General features: G+C 38.3%; 3 protein-coding genes across 4 annotated transcripts in view; all 3 read right to left on the bottom strand.

Annotated features, from left to right (window-relative positions):
- The window catches only part of LOC134819177 (UMP-CMP kinase-like), a 32,915-nt gene extending 18,957 nt beyond the window's left edge, over positions 1 to 13,958 (bottom strand). For both annotated transcript variants that reach the window (XR_010160734.1, XM_063828967.1), the window contains exon 1: positions 13,938 to 13,958. The gene's annotated coding sequence lies outside the window, so the exon portion shown is untranslated. The remainder of the gene's footprint in view (positions 1 to 13,937) is intronic.
- LOC134819175 (outer mitochondrial transmembrane helix translocase-like) overlaps positions 1 to 13,967 on the bottom strand; it is an 84,454-nt gene extending 70,487 nt beyond the window's left edge. Inside the window, exon 1 of the mRNA XM_063828964.1 lies at positions 13,926 to 13,967. The gene's annotated coding sequence lies outside the window, so the exon portion shown is untranslated. The remainder of the gene's footprint in view (positions 1 to 13,925) is intronic.
- Positions 1 to 14,739, bottom strand: part of LOC134819888 (zinc finger protein 271-like) — a 61,234-nt gene that overhangs the window by 10,929 nt on the left and 35,566 nt on the right. The gene's annotated exons all lie outside the window — the stretch shown is intronic.

Here is a 14,739-nt window from a genome sequence, read left to right as displayed (position 1 = left end):
TATGAAGTAACATACATTATGCTATCACTTCGTTTGAATACATATAAATAACATCCAAATGATCAGATCCAATAGGATACTGATGCAGACAATGAAAAATTGAAATATTGAATTGGATTACCACATCAGTATCCCATTGGATTAAACCACTTTGAGTGTATGATTCTGAGATAGAACTTTGCCAATCCTGCAATAGTTTTATTGTAAAGAAGTATTCAGTACTCAATAAAACAATAAGTTTTCAATGAAACAATAAGTTTTATTTCAAATTCCCTTAATCATAAATCAAGAAGACAACAAATTTTGTCAAGAAAACAACACATTTTTACAACGACAGAACTTTTTGTACACCTCTACGAAAATTTGGAATGATCTCATCCCCTATGTATTCGAAATAAGTGATGCTAATGAAGATGGGATAATAATCCCGGGTTCTTCCAAAAATTCAGACTTATCAGCCTCGTCAGGTATTATTAAATCTAACCTTAAAAAGCACTTGCTATCCCTTCAATATCGAGATAAAAAATAATAATAATCTAAACTTATAGATTATAGTGGCACAACAACTTAAAATACACAGGTGTGCCACGAAAACAAGTCAGGATACAAGAAAACCTGAAAAGCAATCCACATTTAGGTTCCAAACCATAGGAAATTGTAAAGACTTAGTACACTAAATTACAAGGTTAAGGTTGTAGGTTTACAACCTACCAGGACGCGCGCCGAGTTGGACTCGTCGACGGTCGACGGTCCAATAGATGGAACAGATATTTTACGAGTATCACCCGTTAAGGTTAAGGGTATTATATGCACTCAGCATACCGCACCGCATATGTCAGCATATGTCAACACAGCAGCAGTTTCCGTCCGTATGATATGTACTGTCCTTCTCCTTTCTGCGTCCCCGTCGTTTTGTTTTGTGTTTTGTGAAATGCAGTAGTGTTTCACTATTTTAATCGAACGTAACTCAAAAATTAATAATAACAAACACAAATTGCAAATACTATTTTGAATAATTGATTAATATCGATTACCAACAACCAAACATTAGTTATTCTTTTAATTCACGATGTCAATCCTTCCTAGCTCGGCGAGGCCCAGTGGTGCATCTCACCGATCTGTGGTTGCGAGAATATGCGCGGCGCGGCCCAGTTGCAGTAGTGCATCGCGCTTTGCTCTAACCAGAGCCCTCTCGCTTGCAGTAGCGCGCGACCGCCGAAGGCGGCAAAGATCTATCTACTTGTGAAACAAGCGCGTCACGCAGTACGCGTAGACACATGGCTATGTGAACATCGCGCTACAAGTTTTTCTTTAATAACCGTCTTTATATATGTGTTAAACGATCCATGGCCGCTTAGGCGGTGCCGCGCCTAAGCAGCAAAAGAGTTATTTATTTTTAAATTTATTTTTGTATCTCAAAAATGATGTAAAGTTTTTAATATGACGTCGAATTAAAGCTATTTCCGTACAGCCTGAGTGCTAAGCATGCTCTTTAGAAAAACTATGAACAATGAACATAACATGCTAACTTTCTTTATTTTTGTAAGTCGCGTCGGCTGACATCTTGGGTTGTACTGGATGCTAACAAGTTTATTATCGGATGTCTACTTATATTTATTATGATATCATTATTCATTGTAATGGCAATAAAATTTAAATTTTGTTTTACTTAAAATTTTGTTTTATTTATTATTAGTGCTGCGTGCTGATGAATATTCTGGAAATCAATCCACCCAATTGTGGCGATAACATATTTTTGTGCTTGGCCGGTTTTTTGTTTGAGTTTGTGCTCCAAAAGTAGTAAATCGGGTGCTAGTAAAGCTTTTGCAGGCAACTGGCTCCTTTCGCCAACTGCTTTTGGTTTAACATTTAAGCGTTGACGGATGTTACTCGTCTAAATTTCTTCGATGTAACGCGCGCCGCTTTCTCCTCGCACGCCGGGCCAGACCATTAACAATGGTCAAGTTTAGGCGCTGACTGACATTTGGAACTGGCACGGGTATAAATATTGTAATATCCTACGAAGTCACCATGCTATATTATTTTGCAAAACTTATTTGATATTTTGACAATATTTAAAGTTTATGGTTTTAGGTTTAGGCGCGGCGCACCGCTTATATGTTATAACTTCTTCTTACTGGGCCAAGCTCAGCCTGTCATTCCGCCGAATCTTTATGTTTATGAACATGATAGCCTGAAGTCCCCAGATAAAGCTTCTACAATTTCTGTTTTCAACGCCGTGTTGCTGCACGCTGTATTATCTAGCATGTGGGTCCATAGGGGGAGCTGAAACCAGGTTTTCGATTTAACGCTGCCATGTGTAGTCAATCATCGCCAAAAGATGCTTTCGTCCAATGAAATCGCTGCTTTATGTTAGCCAAGCTCCGCATATGAATATATGTTGTAGCGCGAGCGCGATGCACTACTGGGTCGCGCGCGCATCAAATAATGCTACTCGCAACCAAATGCAGATCGAGGCGAAATGCGAAGGATTGACATCGTGAATCAAAAATATATGTAATTCAATTATGCATACTGAATTGCAAAATGCAGTGATTTCATTGGACGAGAGCAACTGTTGGCGACGTTTGACTACAAATGGCAGCACTTGATCGAAAACTTGGTTTCAGCCCCCCTGTGGGTCAAGCGCGGTGCCGCGCTTAAGCATTTCACATAGCCATGCTGTGTCTACGGCTCTACGCGTACTGCGTGACGTGCTTGTTTCACAAATAGGTCTGCAAGCGAGAGGGCTCTGGTTAGAGCAACCTAAGCAGAAAAAGAATTATTTATTTTAAAATTTATTTTTGTATCTTAAAAATGATGTAAAGTTTTAATATGACGTAGAATTAAAACTATTTCCGTACAGCCTAAGTATTATATTTGATTGACGATGTCAAGCCTTTCTAGCTCAGCGCGACCCAATGGTGCATCTTGCCGATCTACAGAAGCATTATTGGATGCGCGCGCGACCCAGTAGTGCATTGCGCTACAACCTAAGTATGCTGGTTAGACAAATTTTATGAACATGCTAGCTTTCTTTATTTTTGTTAGTCGGCTGACATCTACTCTTGGGTTGTACTGGATGTAACAAGTTTATTATCGGATGTCTACTCATATTTATTATGATATCAATTGTTCATAATATTCTGTGTGAAAATGCTTTTAAATAAATTAATGTACACAAATTTTGCCTCATTTATATGTTTTTTACGTTTTGAATTTTTTTCCCTACTCTTGCCGAAGGCAAAAATATCGTAGGAAATAAGTAATCGGGTTTGGATATATAAGGTGGCCCGACGGTCCTACGTTGATGACAAAAGTCTGCTCCTTTGCAATACAGACCACTCCACTATAATTATGTGTATTGGAAGCGTCTGTTATGCTGCGCGCGACGCTAGTCATGAGTAAATTAATTACAGTGATGTTCCTCCTTCGCAAAGTTATTTTCCGCAATTTTCTGGATTCATTTATTGTTGATGCGCGCGGCGCTACATTGTTCCAGTGATGCACGCCGGTTCATTTTTCGCCAACCGGCGGCGGCGTGCCCAAAATGGCTCGGCGTGGCGTCGTTCGGCGGCGTGAACATAATTTTGTCAAAATTTAGGTTTGAATTTCCAGGCCCACAAAAATTCTGGCGTACGTGCGTGCATGAAATAATGATATAATAAGTGTGGTTTTAACAATTTTATTTGGTGGTTTTTACAATTATATTTAAGAAAAATCAAATTCTTAACATTGTCGTTGGACAATTTAGATCTCCTAGAGTTCAAAATCAACCCCGACTGGCTCCATACTCTTTCTATTTCCTTTCACGCCACGCCGACTTGAGAGGTATCGGCGTGGCGGCGTGTGAAAATGTGCCGGCGCGGCGGCGTCCGGCGGCGGCGTGCATTACTGCATTTGGCATTGGTCAAATAAATCGTCAATTTTTACCATGCGCAAATCCAACTCATTTATTAAAAACATAGTATATGAATATGTTGCACTTTTTTTCCAGTCACACTTTTCACTCGAAAGAATTAATGGCACAAAATACAAGTACATTGTAGGGAAAATTGATCGAGCGTGCTTTAACCGCGGCGAAATTCTTGTTAACACTTGTTTTTAGATCATGAATACGATGTAGTTACACTGAAACGTCGAGTAAACTCCTTTCCCTAATAAGAGCATTTTCACTTGTCGCAACAACCGGGATAAAGATAATTTTACACAGAATACATTACAACAATGCCACTCATAAATAATACTCCAATCCGGATTTCACATTATTCATTGTAATGGCAATAAAATTTTGTTTTACTTACACTGTTTTGTAGGTTTATAACCTACCAGGACGCGCGCCGAGTTGGACTCTAATATATGGAACAGATATTTTACGAGTATCACCCGTTAAACACTGTTCACTTCCCATTCTTGCGGGAAGTGAAGTTATCTTTCTGATCTGATCAGGCACAAAACTTTTTCCCATAATAGCTGGTATAAAGTCTAGTTCCTTGACACAATATTCCAAGAGTTTTAGGTGATTAGAAATCCTTGGGGTGGTACGGCAAACAAAGTTCCACCTTTTGGATGTTCCGTAAATGAAAGCGGTGTATGCTAGCTGGGGTTCGTTTGCAGTTATATCGACGAGCCCTAGAATGTCTGCTTTCCAAATTTCTGTCTCCTTTAAAATGAACTCTTTTACCCCTTCTTCTTATCCAATATATGACCCAAGATAACGGTGGCCTTTGGTAGTAATCTGTACATCTGGATAGAGTTCCTTAGCTTTGGTAGCATGCTCTGGTTTCACTATCACCATGTCTTGTTGGGCTTTTGGTAATACCCATACATGGGACCGTGATCTTTTAGGTCCTCCCAAGTCTACACTATAATATTGTATAGTCGAGGATACAAAATGCAACTTCAGGGTGGATATTATCTATTGAAGAGCTGGCTCGAAAGATTTTGGCCTTTGTATCAATGGTTATAATAAGCTATAAATATCTTAAACTTTACAGTGCTAATTAAAAACGTATTTATTGTCATCTAGCGTAGCTTTTTGAGCCGACCCAGTAGTCAATATCTTTGCAGCCCAATACCTTTCACTAAGTAAGCAGATAAGTAAGTAAAGATTATGACATAACATCATCACAAGTGTCTTTAAAATATTATTGCACTAAATAGAAAAATAATTTGAATAAATATATTTTTCCATCAACATTAATAATTTATCAAATTCAATTTTATTTATTAATAAAATCTAATACATTATATATAAATAATTCATTAAAACTTCCCAGTGGAATAAAGATTTACAAAACGCTTATTCGCCACGAAAGGATGAAACCAAAGACATTCATTATGTCTCTCCTTATTGCTTAAATAACTGGGTCCTTCAATTTTCCCTAAAACTTCATTTGAAACATTCCAAAAATAAAAATCATTTACACTGTTTTTAAAAATCATTTCTTTCTTAAATCCTTCCAATCTAACTTTAAAACCCAAAACTGTCCATCAGTTCTTGACATCTGGAGGGAGTTTGTTCCAATAAGGAATGACTCGCTCCGGAAGAAAAGAAGACTGAACAAACCCGATCCATATATTCAGTCAAACCACTAGTTACTTTAAAAGCTTCAATAAGGTCCCCACGTATTCGCCGCTCTGCCAGCGTTGTCAAATTGAGGAGATCCAGTCAATGAAAGAAATTTCACCTTTCACAGAGTCTCTCGAAAGGGGTGCCTGTGAAACCCCTACTATATATGACTGTGCTTGTTATCATGTGGCTGCTAAGCAGTGGCTTGTGGTTTTTTGTAAATTTTAGTAAAACAAAAAAGTTTGGTTTACATTTACATATTACAGGAAAGAAAAATTTTTAGGAAAGAAAAATTTTTATTTACCACAAATAATCAATACATAATGTTATATTCATAAATAAATTCAAATTTCAATTTCAAACACATATACAGTACGCCGCGCACACAGCCACAATTTAAAATTGTTCAGAAATTCGTAGGTCAGCTGTAGGCGCCGCGCACAGGATCTATTTAATTGTTAACTTACAATTACATGTCACATTTCTTAATTACTAGAGCCAAAATTTCAGAAGCAAAATAATTTAAAAGATATTTCTGTCGTTCACGCAGTACAGGCCGTGAGCACTGCGATCTAATTAATATAATAATGGAGAGATTCCAAAAAACCGCGCGCTCGTTATTTATTGTGATTAAATTGAGTGCGCGCCACTGTGAACAGCAGTACCGCTCAAGCATGAATTAGTACTGAGCAGTACGCAGTTCTGCGTGAGGCGTAGACATTTGTAGCACACGTTTCATTCAACTAATCCATTAATCCATGTGACATGTACAATGTAATTATATTAAAGCAAAAAGAATATTAATTTTAGTAATAATTGACGTAAACATATGTGTTTAAATAACATCTATAATCTAGCGAGTTACTAATACCGTTCGCGTTTGTTTGTATTCTTGATTATATATTATCTTTACACTAGCCTATATTATGATGGAGATATACATTATATAATTGCTCCAATATTCAACACTGCTAAACAACAAATACCTACTCGCCCATCGATGAAGCAGTCGCCAAAACAAAGCTCAAAGTTAATATATCTTCGTACTTCGTTTTGGAAACTGTAGAATTCCAATAAATAATTAGTGTTTCAATCGTGTATTCGATGGGCAAGCACTCGCCACTTGAGGCCGAGACAAACGGCACCAGCTCCGCTCCGCAACCGTGAAGTAAGGCGGGGCGGTGGTGTGCGCCGTTTATACGGCCCACAGCACGAGACATTTTGAGCTCCAAGACTTAAGACTATAAAAGTCCCGAATTAAACGTAGCGACTTACCATTTTTTGATCATTTGGATGTTATTTATATGTATTCAAACGAAGTGATAGCATAATGTATGTTACTTCATATTATAGCACAATACCTAACAAAACACAACGGCGAGACACAATTCTGTTAATAATATACTTAAAAGTTCCATGGGAATATCGGCTCAACAACACCGTGTTGCAACTGGTATGTTTTCTAGGTATGTTATCATCAGTAAAAGTAATAGAGGTAACGGGGAAAATTTGTTGTCCTGTCTTCTGTCTCGTCATATGTTATGTGCTCTATTGGGTATATTTTATTTTTATGTTATTTTGTCAGTTAAACAAAAATTTCAGTTAAACAAAAATTTCAATTTTATGCCATTTATTACAGATTAAACAAGTTTACAATAAATCAATTTGATATTTAACGGAATCCTAATTCAATGTGCAGTATGGTTGTCACTCTTTAAATAGATTAGATATAGGTTGACGGGGCAAAGGAGTGTGCGTGCTGTTCGCTATTGCTCACACCAAACGGCAACCTAGTAAATGTTTTGTATGAACACCGGTCTCCATCACGACACAAAATTAGGATTGTAGAATTTATTGTATAACTATTAGTGCAGTGGAGGTAGCGGTGTGGTGCATTAATAGAGTGACAGCCTACTGATTTAGAGTTGTTTTTAAGTGAGCATAATGGGTGTATTTTTGGATCTAATGGCAACTTTAAAATTTGTTCTTTTAATCATTTATTAAATATCAGTTTAAAAATATATAAATCTGGAATCTGTTCACTCTGTGAACCAGTCCTATAAAAATTTCAAAAACCCTCCTAAATTAAATATTAAAAACCTCTCAGTAATGGAAATAGTCATACAATTAAGAAATTATCCAAATTCTTAATATCTACCTAAGAAAAAAATACCTACCTAAGTCAATTTCTACCTGTAATACACTAAATATTAGGTTAAATACATAGGTGGTGGAGTCAGCACACATTTACAAAAATCAAAATTGTTTAATAGGAGGAGCCTGTGGGCCGAGATCACTGGATTAAATTTGATGAAGGGGATTGTTTTCAAATGACAGCTGCATTATGTCATAATCGCTTGTGGTCCATGCCGAATCATTATAAGCATGTTGCAGCTTTAGAAGTGCCTTTTTCAGGCGACTTTTAGCAAGGCTAATCTTGTAGGAGTAGTCAAAGAGCTTAAGTTTAGGTGCAATTGTGTTCCAAATTTTGGTGGATCTTGATATAAAGTCATTAGATGGGAGTTGTGAAATGATAGTGGTTTCCTTTCTAGAAGATGACTGATAATGCTGTTGCAGTGATGCTGGGCACCTTAGTTTTAGTATTTTAAAAACTTCCATAAATGTGTGATATGTATATAAATTTTTGAAAGCCAGGATGTTTTGTTGCTTGAAAAGTGGTTTACAGTGCTCTAGTTGGAAGAATGTATGGTCAAGTGCCTGGCTGTCAAACTCTCTTGTTCTTGCACATGTAAGGAACTTGTTTAGGTATGCCTCTTTATCACCAAAGAGGACCCGTACACAGTGCTTCTGAGACAGCCAGATACTTGCTGTCCTAAAGAGTGCTGCATCACCCCAAACTGAGATACAATATGTGAGGTGGGATTCAAATAGTGTGTGGTAGAGGTCTTTATGGAGTTCCTTTGGTACAGAGTCCCTAATTCTATTTAAGGTGGCAGAGGCATAGTTTAACTTTCGTTTAAGTGCTGTTATATGAGGCCCCCAGGAAAGCTGTTCGTCAATAACAACTCCAAGAAACTTAGTTGCTTTGGTTTTTTTAATTGGAAAGCCATCAATATGGAGTTGAAGCGAATCTGGCAATTCTACTGGTTTACTAGCCTTTGGTTTAAAATGCATATAACAGCACTTTGACATGTTGATGTGAAGTTTGTTAAGGATCATATACTTTTTTATACAGCTTAGCAATTTGTTGCCTTTCTCATAAGCTTCTTCTACAGTTTTTCCATCAATAAAAATGTTGGTGTCGTCAGCAAATAGTATGAAAGTTCCTAAATCCGAGGAATTGGCAATATCATTTATGTATAGAAGAAAAAGGAGCGGTCCCAAAACAGAGCCTTGTGGAACTCCATATTTAATGATTTTCGGATTTTTCATTAAGGACTTCTGTATACTGTGTTCTATTTGATAAGTAGCTTTTAATAAGACAGTTTGCATTGCCTCTTATTCCATACCTATCTAGTTTTGTTAGGAGTGTACTATGGTCGATTGTATCAAATGCTTTACTCAAGTCTATAAATATTCCTAGAACATGGTTTCGTTTTTTTATGCTATCTTCAATAATCCTAACAGAGTAGTTAACAGCATGGCTAGTAGAATGGGACTTGCGGAAGCCAAATTGGTTTTCATCAAGGATATTTTGTGACAGAGCGAAACTGTAGATACGGCTGTATATCACTTTTTCAAATATCTTACCAAATATAGGCAGTGTAGAGACAGGTCTGTAGTTTCCTACATCCTCTTGGTTTCCTTTCTTAAATATGGGAGTAACTTTCCAACTTTCAAAACATCAGGAAATACCCCGCTCATCATGGAGTTTGTTGAAATGTTGGGCTAAAACAGGGCAGATTAAATGAGCTGACTTTTTGATTATACGGATCGGAATATCACTAGATTTGCCATTTTCCAACTTGGAAATTATTTCCATGAGCTCAGTATGTGAACAGTCAGATAGGAATATAGAGTTATTGTTGGATGGCAGGAGGTAGTCTTCAAATGTTGAAAATTCAGAAGCCTGTATAGGCAGGTCAGCTATTGATTCATTTAGAGTGGAGGCAATTGAGTTAAAGTATTTGTTGAACTCGTTTGCAATAACCCTTCTATCTGTTATTTTTCTGTTGTCGATTATAAATGAGGGTTTTATAGTTTTTTTACACTTCCCTCTAAGTTCATTAATGATCTGCCATGTCTTCTTACGGTCGTGCTTATTTTCTATGATTTGGTTGCAAGAGTAAGTATTTTTTGCAGAGTTAATCACAGATTTGAGGATCCTTCGGTATACTTTGAAGGTTTGTTCGAGAACATGGTCTCCATCAGGGTTTGCCTTAGTTTTAGATGTAATCCAGTTATCTTTTAATTCATGTTTTTTTTCAACGGCTGCTGAGATACTATCTGTTATCCAGGGGTTATTGATAGGATTCCGTTTAGTAGTTTTTGGCTTTACAAGTTTGCATGTTGCATCAAGTTACACGATCAAATAATTTAGTAAAATCCGAGAATTCATGAGAAGTGTGGAGCTTTGAGAGGTCAGTTTCAGTAGGGTTAGGAATTTATTAAGGTTGGCATTACTGAAGTCGTAGTACTGGACATGTTTTTCACTTTTTGGACCAACCTCAAATTCAATGTCAGTGAATTCAAATGTTGGAGCATGGTCACCAATTCTATCTGTTATACAACCTGAGAGAACACAGTTACCAGGGTCATTCGTGAGAGGATGTTGTCAATACAAGATGGTTTGCAATTTGGTCTCTCATGTGTAGGTATCGAAATAACGGGAGCGAAACCATTTCTAAATAAGCATTCTTCAAAAAGAGTATAGTTGCCATGACCAGCATCACCATTCACTTTAAGAAGGTCAACATTAAAGTCCCCCATTATACGTACACCAGATTTAGGGAGGAGTTTACATATGTGATCAAATGACTTAAGGAAATTATGATGTCACCATTAGGAGGGCGATAGATGACCCCTGAGATGAGTGTGAGCTTGCTGGATGATTGAGTGATCTTAACAAAGATTGATTCAATATCAGGCGTGCAGTAGCCAAGATTTTCTATGACTTCTGCATTAAGGTGATTTGCTACATACAGGGCAACACCAGTCCCTTTCAGCTTGTTCTCCTGAGTGACCTGATAAAAACTGTTGTATTGCGGTATTCTGTATAGTTCTTTAAGAGGTTCATCTGTGTTTGTTTCAGCGATACCAATTACAGAGAAATTTAGTTCAATCCGTTTGAGTTCAACATTAAGACAATCGAAGTTGGTTTTGTTACCATCTAAGTTGACAAAGTAGGATGTGAATTTTGAGTGTGTGGATGAAGGATTACATGAGTTTTGAAGCTCCCTGACTACCCTATTAAGATCAGTTGTAGAGTAGCTCTGACATTGGTCTAGAACATTCGAAATTTTTTGATAGTTTCGTCATCACATCCACCTTCATCATCGTAGAATTTTATCACCACCATCACTAATCATCCCAGAGAAGGGGTTGTAGCGTGGTATCACGTTCAGTGAACAAACCTTACATACCCCATAGACCATTGGTGGGGCAGAAACCTGCTGCTTTAAAAACATTTTAGTATGAATAGCTGTCCGACAGGCTTCACATTCCAGTAGGGGCTGCCCAATGTTGATGGCCTTGAGCATGGCTCACAGACCTCCTTAATTAATTTCATGATCATAGTTATGTGTCGGTTAGGTTGGACCAGTGGATCCAACCCTCTGTGCTTGACTCCCTAGACACCTTTTCCTTCAGAAACACACAGTTTTTTCATGTGGCTTACAAACTTAGCTAAACCTCTACTTCCTAAGTGAATCGTGTCGTTACCCCTAGTGAACTTAACCGATAATAGCTTATTGTTATCTAAAAAACCATACATACCCTGAAACCAAATATTAGGAAAACAGTTCTTTATCATGTCCTGTACCAAGTTGTTGTAGAGCATTATATTTTTATTCATTTCATGGATTCTTGATGTAAAACAGGTACAACAAAAATGTTAGTAAGTGGACACAATTGACGTATTTCAGTTAGTTTGTTCTTTAAAGTTGACACTGTCTCGTGGATATCTGAGACATTTCTTACGTTTTCACAGCGTAGATCGTTGGTACCACACATAAGGAAAGCGTTGGAGAATCCAGCACACAGGTGTGGATCGATGTCTTTGACACGGGCAGCCTTGACTCGTTTACCAGGGAAGGAATGACCAACTTTACCTGCACCATCCCCAAAGTTGACATCTTTGGTATTCGAATCACCGATTAAAACACGATGCTTCGTCGAGACTGGCTGCTGAGAGATCTGAAGGTGATCGAAAATCTCTCCTCTGTTGGGTTTATCATCAGGTAATTTTGGCACACCGTGGCGGGTACCAATTTTGTGAAGACCTTGTCATAGTGTAAAGTGAGTTAGACTTCACATCAAGCTCAATAGGATCTAGGTCTTTGTCTTGTTTTGGATTCAAAAAGCACAGTTCTAGTCGCACCAATTGAGATCGTGACGATTTTCGAGTTGGCAAGAATAGTGGATTCATCATCAGAATGCATAGCTAGGTAGCTTTGGGATGGAGAGAGTCTGTCTGAGGAAGGGTAGTGGTTAATGAGGACCGAGTTTGGCTTGTGCTCGAGTTGTAGTTCTGAGGAGAGCCTGTCAATAATAGAAACAAGTTCAGGTGGGATAGGCTCGTGTTCTTTAGGGGGCTGGGAACCAGTGTTAGCTGTAGGGCTCTCCATACAGGCGGACGCTGTGGCCATTCTCTTCGATGAAGTCTCCAGAGTCCTTCAGATAACCTAGAAGGTCTCCTACACTGCTCAGTTCCTTTTCTGTCAGGTATAACTCTTTGTACTGCTCGTAAGGCTGTTCAGGACATTTTAGATTTCTTTGGTGGGTGATGGAATAACAGGTCTAGGTTGTTCTCTGTAGTTAAGCTGAGGGGATGCATTTGTTCTTCCTTTGAACTCCTGAATTTCATTGTTAAGGTCTTCTAGTCGAGCATTCAGGGATGTAATGTCGACGCTCGGATTGACCTTTCAATGGTTTCTTTAACTGATTCACTTATCTTCTGGAGCAATGAATTTTCCAGGAGGGTGCTCTCGTTGAGTTGAACTGCTTGTGGCACAGGTAATGGCTTCTTCAGCAAGAATTTTTTCTTTTTTAGCAGATGGGTGGTTCTTAGGCCTAGGAAAGATGCAAGTGGTAACACCAGGGACATAGCCATTTTTGGCTGATGCAGTCTAATCACCTGGAGAGTTTATTGGTACCAGGTAGATTACCGCAAGAGGCATGCCATGATTGTTTACAGTCTGAGCACTGTATTACCCAGTCTTTTCCGTCTAGGGAACTGCTACATGGGCAAGAGTCTTTTTAGTAGATTCTGACTTTTTCTTCGTCTGATCACTACTGTTTTTCTGCTCATTGGAGCTTGTTGAACTTGACTTGGGAGTAGTAGATTTGTTTGCGAGGGGACTGGCTTGTCCTCCTTTCGCCAGAGGACTACACCACGTGGGCTTTGACGACGTTTGGCTTGTAGGTTCGAGGACTTCTGGGTGGGTGATCCAGAGGATAGAGTTTTCTTTTCTGTGTGTTTTTCTGCATTAGTGTATGGTTAGCAAGGAGCACATGATGAGATCGGGGACCAGGGCACCATAGAACTAGCCAGCAGCCTGAAATAAGATGATGAGAGTAAAAGAGTTTTGACATATGAGTGAGTGATATAAAGAAGAAAGAGTAATTTGAAATCAAGATGAGCAGTTTTTTAAAGTAAAAAGAAGAACACTAGACTATCAGATGAATGCAAAATTGTTTTTGTGATGTGTTTTTTTGCTTGGTGTCATGGGAGGGGGCAAAAAGGGCAAGGGAATGGAGGGGGCGGGGGGAAGCGGGATGGGCTGCACTGGGCAAGGGGAGACAAATATTGTTTTTATTAATTTTGTCTAAAGTAGATTTGTGTATTATTTTTAGGGGTGGGCTGATTTTTTTGTAAAGAAAAAAGAGATATATAATATATAATACAGAACATGAAATAGAAATGATTTTTTAATGACGCATAGAGGTTAACACTACAACACTACATAAAACATTATTCAAGAATGTCATGCAGTCAGAGTACCCGCAACAGTAATGGGGATGGAGGAGTTGGGCTAGGGTGGGGCAATGAAGAGATGAGTGGTTGTGTCTTGGATGGAGGAGATGCAGATGTGACATGGATCTAAGAAGAACTCATCTTAATATCGAGGCTGATACCAGTCTTCTGATGCCACTGGTCCCGAGAGCTCACATGCCACCCCGTGCAAGTTGTTTACAGCTGCATTTCTTTAGGTTGCGGGTACTCTTGGCTTACATTGCACATCCTCAAATTATTTGTTATATAGTAGTGTTGAAAGTATTAAAACTAAATATTTTCTTTGACTATCGATGCTAATATACTACCTAGTGCTCCCCTCCAACCTAAAATACACTCTGTACCATGTTTGAGGTCATCCATAAATCTTTACTTTATGGTAATATTTTGTACCATTTTTCTCAGACACTTTAAACTTGATGTACAGGGGGGAGAGGGGCATTGGGACAGCCTTAGCTGCAATTTCTGTAAAATTGCTATCTACCACAAAAACCAAACTGTCACCTACCATGTCACCGAAACAGACTGTTAAGTTAATTTTTAATATTACCAGCAGCTGGCTTGAGGTCATGTCTAGGTGTGGTCTTGGTTTTTCTATCTCTCCTTAATATTTCCCTGATAGTAATTTGTAATTGTTCCTTACTGAACCCTGGACCAAATTTAAACCGTTGTTTTACAATAAATGTCCATGGTTTCCTAAATACACCGCGGATCTAGCAATCAGGAACACCACCACTAAATATGACCAAGATACATGAATTCCATGGTTATATCTACAAACATAGCCTCACATCATTATTCTAAACGAGACATGGCTGAAAAATTCCATTCTCAGTAATGAGGTGCTCCTGACAAATACAAAGTATTTAGGCTTGATCGATCCTTAAGATCGCATCCAGTGGATGCAACCCAGCCCAAGAAATTCAGAAAAAACGGTGGTGGTGTTCTGATTGCCCATAGAACAGACATTGATATCTCGAGTCTAAAGTTCTCAAAGGTTAGTGTTCAAGCTGAATTATTAATCAGTCATAAT

Source organism: Bolinopsis microptera, chromosome 8 (genome assembly GCF_026151205.1).
Source record: "Bolinopsis microptera isolate Bmic1 chromosome 8, MBARI_Bmic_1.0, whole genome shotgun sequence".
NCBI lineage: Eukaryota > Metazoa > Ctenophora > Tentaculata > Lobata > Bolinopsidae > Bolinopsis > Bolinopsis microptera.
Note: the sequence above shows the minus strand (reverse complement) of the source record. Positions and strands in the feature narration are given on the sequence as shown.